Below are 8,499 nucleotides of genomic sequence, written 5' to 3'. Positions count from 1 at the left end.
CCTACACGGCGGTATAATCACCCCACTCACCTATTTACATTCTTGCAAACTAGTTGATACAAGCTCTTTAGTGTAATTAGAATTGAGAGCTTGCTTTATCTTTTACATTCATCTAGTTGAGCTCTCTAGAGTAGCAAGTTTGAGAGCTCTTAGTGAGTAGTTGCATAGCAAGTTTGGGTGCCTTAGTAATCATTGCAACTAGAATTGTTGGATAGGTGGCTTGCAACCCTTGTAGGGCTAGAGCAAGTTTGTATTACGCTATTTGTCATACTAATCAAATTGCTCTAGTTGATTTATAGATTTTTAAATAGGCTATTCACCCCTCTCTAGCCATATTAGGACCTTTCAAGTGGTATCGGAGCCATGGTCACCGTTTGATTGAAGGCTTAACAACCTTGGTGTCAAATTATGGCTCAAGTTGTGTTCAACCATGTAGGGGCAAACCACCGTTCTTTAATGGCACATGCTATGATTATTAGAAGAGAAAGATGAGGATGTATCTTGGTTCAATCAATGATCAAGTATGGGAAGTGACCAAGAATGACTATGCTATCATTGATCCCGATGATCTAACCAACCAAGATAAAATTAACAAGCAATGCAATACAATGGCTCTCAACACTATATACAATGCTATTGATTCTAAGGTATTTGAGCAAATCAAGGATTATGAAAGAGCAAATGAGGTGTGGAAGAGATTAGAGGAAATATATGAGGGCACACCGGCAGTGAAGAGTGTCAAGTTGTACATCCTCAAGGACAAGTTGACAAGTTTCAAGATTAAGGATGATGAGAGCATTCCGGAGATGTTCCATCGGCTACAAGTAATTGTTCATGACTTGAAGGCTTTGGGAGAAAAGATCAAGGGTGATGATGTCTCCCATCGATTCTTGATGTGCTTACCTCCAAGATTTGAGATGTTGAGATTGCTCATCACAAGAGGAGGATTGAAGGATATTACCCCTAACCAAGTACTAGGTGATGTCATGACACAAGAGACATACCGTGTGGAAAGGGAAGGGGATGACAAGGATAACAAGAAGGAAGAAGAAGACAAGAAGAAGAAAAGCATAGCATTCAAGGCTAGCTCATCATCATCAAAGAACAAGAGCAAGTCTAAGAAAGAATCAAGTGATGATGATGATCTTAGTTATATTGATGATGAAGCTATGGCTCTCTTTGTGCGCAAGATGGGAAAATTCATGAAGAAGACGGGCTATGGTGCAAGAAAGAGAAGAGATCACACCAAGAAGAAAGAGTATGTGAGAAGATGATACAATTGCAAAAGCCCTGATCATGTAGTAGCAAATTGTCCATACAATAGTGACAACGATAAGGATGAGAAGAAGAAGCACAAGGAGGATAAGAAAGAAAAGAAGGAGAAGAAGGAGAAGAGAATGACCTTCCAAAAGAAGAAGAAGGGTGGAGGCTATTTGGTCATATAGGATAGTGATGGCTCTTCGAATAGTGATAGCTCTAGTGATGATGACAAGAAATCTATCAAAAGAGCACTAGCAAGCATCGCCATCAATAACAAGCCCTCTATCTTCGACACTCCATCGACGTGCCTCATGGCAAAACCTACCAAGATAAAATATGATGTGAGTGATGATGATGAATGTGAAAGTGATGCTTATAGGAGTGATGATGATGATGAGGAGTATTCCAAGGAGGAGCTCATGGATATGTGTGAGCAAGTGCATACTTGCTTTGAGATGAAGAGAAAGAAGTGCAAGGAATTGAACAAGAAAGTCAAATTTCTTGAGCAATCCCTTGATGAGCTCAATGCCACTCATGAGAGGCTAATGGAAGCCCATGAGAAGCTTGGCAAAGCTCACTCTAAGCTTGAAAAGGCTCACTCCTCTCTCATTGAGCAAGTCAAAGTGGAGGAAGCCAAGAAGGAGCAAGTGATCATATCATGTGATGTGGGACTAACATGTGATCTTATTGATGAATCTATTTTTGTTGCTCCCACTAACACTTCTTGTAGCACTACTACTTCCACTTCACTTTTGAGTGATGGTCTCACTTGTGATGCCTCATTAATGGTGGAAAATAAGACCCTCAAGAAGGAGGTGAATAAGCTCACTCGTGCCTTAGGCAATGCCTATGGTAGAGGTGCCCACTTGCTAACGTGCTTGGGTAGCCAAAAGTTTTCTCTCAACAAAGAGGGATTAGGCTATACCCTCAAGAAAGGAAAGGCGGCCTTTATCACTCCTAAAGTTAACTTTGTGAAGGGCAATGGTCGATTTTGCAATAGATGCAAGCAAGTTGGACATGTCAAGCAATATTGTAAGACCAACAAGAACAAGCAAACTAATGTATCCTCAATTAGATTTGATTCTTGTTACATGCTTGTTAAGGGTGCTAATGGTGTGAAGGCTAAGTTCATTGGTACACCAATTATGGGCCCAAAGAAGAAGACCATTTGGGTGCCAAAGACCTTGGTAACTAACCTTTAAGGACCCAAGCAAGTTTGGGTACCTAAAAAGAATTGATCTTCTTTTGTAAGTCAATTATAAAGCTAGAGGAAGGCATTGGGTGATTGATAGTGGGTGCACACAACACATGACCAGTGATCCAAGAATGTTCAATTTAATCAATGAAAATAAGAGCAATGGGTTTGATAGTATCACATTTGGTGACAATGGCAAAGGCAAGGTCAAAGGGCTTGGTAAGATTGCAATATCCAATGACTTGAGCATTTCCAATGTGCTACTAGTAGAAAGCTTGAACTTCAACCTTTTGTCGATAGCTCAATTGTGTGATCTTGGTTTCAAGTGCATATTTGGTGTGGATGATGTAGAGATTATAAGTGTAGATGGCTCTAGCTTGATATTCAAAGGATTTAGATATGAGAATCTATACTTAGTTGATTTCAATGCTAGAGAAGCTCAATTGACAACATGTTTGATCACTAAGTCTAGCATAGGTTGGTTATGGCATAGAAGGCTTGGTCATGTTGGAATGAAACAGTTGAATAAGTTGATTAAGCATGACTTAGTTAGAGGCTTGAAAGATGTCACATTTGAGAAGGATAAGCTATGTAGTGCTTGTCAAGCCAGGAAAACAAGTTGGTAACACACATCCTAAGAAGAGCATGATGAACACATCTAAGGCATTTGAGTTGATGCACATGGACTTGTTTGGACCAACCACATACACAAGCATTGGTGGAAACAAATATGAATTTATGATTGTGGATGATTTGACTAGATACACATGGGTATTCTTTCTTATTGACAAGAGTGATGTGTTTGCAACATTCAAATCATTTGTCAAGGGCATTCACAATGAGTTTAAAACAACCATAAAAAAAGTTAGAAGTGACAATGGTAGTGAATTTAAGAACACTAGAATTGATGAGTTGTGTGATGAATTTGGAATTATACATCAATTCTTGGCTAAGTACACTCCTCAATCAAATGGTCTAGTTGAAAGAAAGAATAGAACTTTGATTGACATGGCAAGATCAATGTTGAGTGAGTAGAATGTGAGTCATTCATTTTAGGCTGAAGCAATCAACACGGCTTGCTATGATAGCAACTGACTCTATTGTCACCCCATGATGGAGAAGACACCTTATGAGCTTTTGAATGGAAGAAAGCCCAACATAGCATACTTTTGGGTTTTTAGTTGTAAATGCTACATATTGAAGAAAGGCATTAGATTGAGCAAGTTTGAAAAGAAATGTGATGAAGGTTTCTTGCTTGGTTACTCCACTACTAGCAAGGCTTATCGAGTTTGGAATTTGGCTAGTGGTACTCTCGAGGAGGTTCATGATGTAGAGTTTGATGAAACAAATGGTTCCCAAGAGAAAGATGAGAATCTAGATGATGTAAGAGGTACTCAATTAGTCAATGCAATGAAGAACATGGACATTGGTGATATAAGGCCTAGAGAGATGATTGATGTTGGAGATGATAAGAATCAAGTGCTCTCTAACTCAAATGTGTAAGCTAGTGGTTCTCATGATTAAGTTCAAGCAAGAACTAGTGATGACAAAGTGCAAGATCAACAACAAGTGGCTAGTTCATCATCTCAACCAAGTGATCTATCAAATGCAAGCAATCAAGTGCAAGTGCTTTAACCAACCAATGTTGCAAGAGATCATCCCTTGTACACTATCATTGGTGATATTTCAAGAGGTGTGTAAAATAGATCAAGATTGGCTTTATTTTGTGAGCATTTCTCATTTGTGTCATCCATTGAACCTAAGAAGATAGATGAAACTTTGAAGGATGTTGATTGGGTCAATGCTATGCATGAAGAGCTAAATAACTTTACAAGAAACCAAGTATGGGAGTTAGTTGAGAGGCCTAAGGATCATAATGTGATTGGAACCAAGTGGGTCTTTCGGAATAAGCAAGATCAAGATGGGATAGTAATAAGGAATAAAGCAAGATTAGTGGCTCAAGGTTACACTCAAGTTGAAGGTCTTGACTTTGGAGAAACATATGCCCCGGTTACAAGATTGGAAGCAATTAGGATCTTGCTAGCTTATGCTTGTGCCCACAACATCAAGTTGTACCAAATAGATGTGAAGAGTGCATTTCTAAATGGGTACATAAATGAGCTTGTGTATATTGAGCAACCTCCCGGTTTTGAGGATGAAAAGAAACCCAATCATGTGTTCAAGTTGAGAAAGGCTTTGTATGGATTGAAACAAGCACCTAGAGCATGGTATGAGAGATTGAGGAATTTCCTACTCTCTAAGGGATTCAAGATGGGAAAGGTTGACACCACTCTTTTCACCAAGAAGCTTGGAAATGACTTGTTTGTAATGCAAATCTATGTTGATGATATCATCTTTGGATGAACAAATCAAGAATTTTGTGAGAAGTTTGGCAAGATGATGGCAAGTGAGTTTGAGATGTCTATGATTAGAGAGCTTAGTTACTTCCTTGGTCTTCAAATCAAGCAAATGAAGAATGGCACATTTGTGAGTCAAGGCAAGTATATCAAGGACATGCTCAAGAAGTTTGAAATGGATGAGAGTAAAGCTATTAGTACACCAATGGAGACAAGTGGAAGCTTAGATAGTGATGCTAGTGGCAACATGGTGGATCAAAAGATATATCGGTCTATGATTGGAAGCCTACTCTATGTGACCGCATCAAGGCCGGATGTGATGTTTAGTGTATGCATGTGTGCTAGATTTTAAGCCTCGCTAAGAGAAAGTCATTTGAAGGCAACTAAGAGAATATTGAGGTACTTGAAGCATACACAACATGTTGGATTATGGTATCCCAAAGGAGCAGGATTTGAGTTGATTGGATATTCGGATTCCGATTATGTGGGATGCAAAGTTGAGAGAAAGAGCACATCGGGCACATGTCAACTATTGAGAAGATCACTTATATCTTGGTCATCAAAGAAGTAAAATATTGTAGCACTCTCAACCGCTGAAGCGGAGTACATTTTGGCCGGTAGTTGTTGTGCTCAATTACTTTGGATGAAGGCTACTTTGAGTGACTTTGGAATTAGATTCAAGCAAGTGCCATTGCTATGTGACAATGAAAGTGCCGTAAAGCTCACCAACAACCCAGTTCAACACTCAAGGACAAAGCATATAGATGTCCGTCATCACTTCATAAGAGATCACCAACAAAAAGGGGACATTTGCATAGAGAGTGTGGGCACCAAAGATCAACTTGCTGACATATTCACCAAGCCACTTGATGAAAAGAGGTTTTGCAAGCTAAGGAATGAATTGAACATACTTGACTTCTCCAATATGTGTTGATGCAGCCCCACTATATGACATGCCTCTCCTTCGAGCAAAGCAAGGTAAAGTTGATTGACATGTCATCCATCCATTGCTAAGGACTTGATTAGTGCATCTAGTCATTCCTATCATGTCCTAGGCTCATTCATGAAAATCAAATGAATTTGATGCTTATATGGTACCACTATTGCTTGTATGTTTGAAATGATCTAGTGGTAGCATATGACATGTTTGTGGGCTTGTAAACCTAGTGTTTGATTTCGAAAATGAGCTATAAGTGTTTAACTCAACATGGTACAAGATAACCCTTATTTGGAGGTGTGAAGAAGCTTGTCCTTGGATCAAACCGAGTTAAATATCTTTTGCAAGTAATCTAGATTGAACCAAATTGAGAAAATGATCCTCATTTCACATGATTTCACCCCAACATATCCATAATTTGAGGCCACTTTTTGTGCAAATTATTGACATTAATAATCCTACCCTATCTATACTTTAAGCTTTTGTGGTCATTGATGACAAAGGGGGAAAATAGTGTACAAAGATAGTGAAACAATGGGGGAGAAATAATATATGACAAATGAAGGGGATCAATTAAAATTATGAGCATACAAATAGGGAGAGCAAGCTCGTGAACTTGTATGGTAAATTTGTATATGCATTACATATGTTTGCTTGCATGGCATAATTTTTTTTATCCATGCTTGCGTGGTGTATGCTAGTTGTAGGTTTGAATGATGAAATGGAAAACTAGCATGCATAGGCTAAAGTAACTAGACCTATGTTCATTCTATAGAAACTAGACCCTTATTTGCAATATTGATCTCATGGAGTATTCTAGTTTTTGTGTATGTCTAGTTACTAATGATGCTAAGGATGGTATAATGGTGCACTCCGATTGGTATCATGCTTCAAAGGTCCATCTCTTATACCTTAGCATCATTTGGTAGAAATTGTCTCCTATATTTCTTATCTAATCATATGTGCAAAGCTTCAATTCAAACTCTTAACACATATATAGGGGGGAGCAATTGCTATCATATGGAGTTCATGAAACTTGCCCATATCCTTTACACATGGTAAATATGCTTGGGCAAGCAACATGGATTCAAATGTACGTTAATTCATATCTTTGTATAAGGGTTGTCATCAATTACCAAAAAGGAGAAGATTGAAAGCTCTAGTTTGGTTTTGGTTAATTGATGAAACCCTAAGTGCTAACCTAGTTTATCAAGATGATTATGAGATAGGTAGCACTACTCCAAGTGATGAAGAAATGGCGAAGATTATGACAATGGTGATGGCATGGTGATGGTCAAAAGCTTAAACTTGGAAAAGAAGAAAGAGAAAAACAAAAGGCTCAAGGCAAAGGTATAAAATGTAGGAGCCATTTTGTTTTAATGATCAAGACACTTAGTGAGTGTGATCACATTTAAGATAGATAGTCGTACTATTAAGAGGAGTGAAACTCGTATCAAAATACGGTTATCAAAGTGCCACTAGATGCTCTAATTCATTGCATATGCATTTAGGATCTAGTGGAGTGCTAACACCCTTGAAAATATTTTGTGAAAATATGCTAACACATGTGCACAAGGTGATACACTTGGTGGTTAGCACATTTGAGCAAGGGTGAAGAAGACAGAGGAGATGCCAGCGTCGATCAAGTGACCGGACGCTGGATCTGAATGCACCGGACGCTGACTGTCTGCGTTCGGTCGCGCTAACTTGGCGGTATAGTAGCTAGGGTATTGTCGATACAGGACCCATAGGATACCCCACAAAGGAAAGAGAAGATCTAGTCTAACTAGGATTCTTCCCTTGTAATCCTAGTAGTAGTACTATTCAGTAATCCTACTAGTAACTCTCATTATAAACCGACTAGGACTCTGACCTCCTGACTATATAAAGGAGGGCAGGGCTCCTGGACGAAGAGACGACAATTGTACAACACAACATATCGCAATCAATCCAACGCAAAGGCTAACGCTGACTGGACGTAAGGTTATTACTCGATCCATGATCGAGGGCCTGAATCAGGATAAATCGACTGTCTCTTGCATTAACCATCGAGTTCAGCATACGCCGAAGCCCGAACATACTGCCCCGAGTACCCCCATGGCAGGCTATCGGTGGTAAAACATCGACAGCTGGCGCGCCAGGTAGGGGCTTTCGGCGACTTTGCATCCGAAAGCTCGATGGACCTCGATAACATGATCTTCCCGACGGGATCAACTTTCATCTTCGGCTCATGGATCTGTGAGGCGGACAACTATGGCAGGCTTCAAAGCCATCTCCTCAAAGATCTGGATCATCATGGAGAATTTCCTATTTCGACAACTACGACAGATCAGCTCACCAGAAGATTTGCGTAGCTCATAATATCCGATTCGAATAAGATTTCACGGCTACACGCATTCGACTCGAATTCAAGCTCCGTGTCCAAGATGAAGTTTTATTCGAGTGCTTTCAAGGAACCGAGTTCTCTTTTGGCAGGATTCTAGAGCACAACCCAAAACAACTCGGATTACCCTCAGAGTTCTTTCAAAAAGTCGAGTTCTTTTCCATTTGGGCTCGACAACACGGCAAAATCCTATCAGGGATAGATCGAAAGGTCTTTCAATCCAATGCTTGGGATACCACTGACAGGAGCCTAGGAGGGTCTCGTGCTAACAATAACATCACAAGACTGTATCATTCACTGGCCAGGTTTCATTCCTGAAGATAGCGGAACCCAACTAGTCAGCACAACAACAACAGCTATTCTACCT

Source organism: Miscanthus floridulus, chromosome 1, assembly GCF_019320115.1.
Source record: "Miscanthus floridulus cultivar M001 chromosome 1, ASM1932011v1, whole genome shotgun sequence".
NCBI lineage: Eukaryota > Viridiplantae > Streptophyta > Magnoliopsida > Poales > Poaceae > Miscanthus > Miscanthus floridulus.
Note: the sequence above shows the minus strand (reverse complement) of the source record.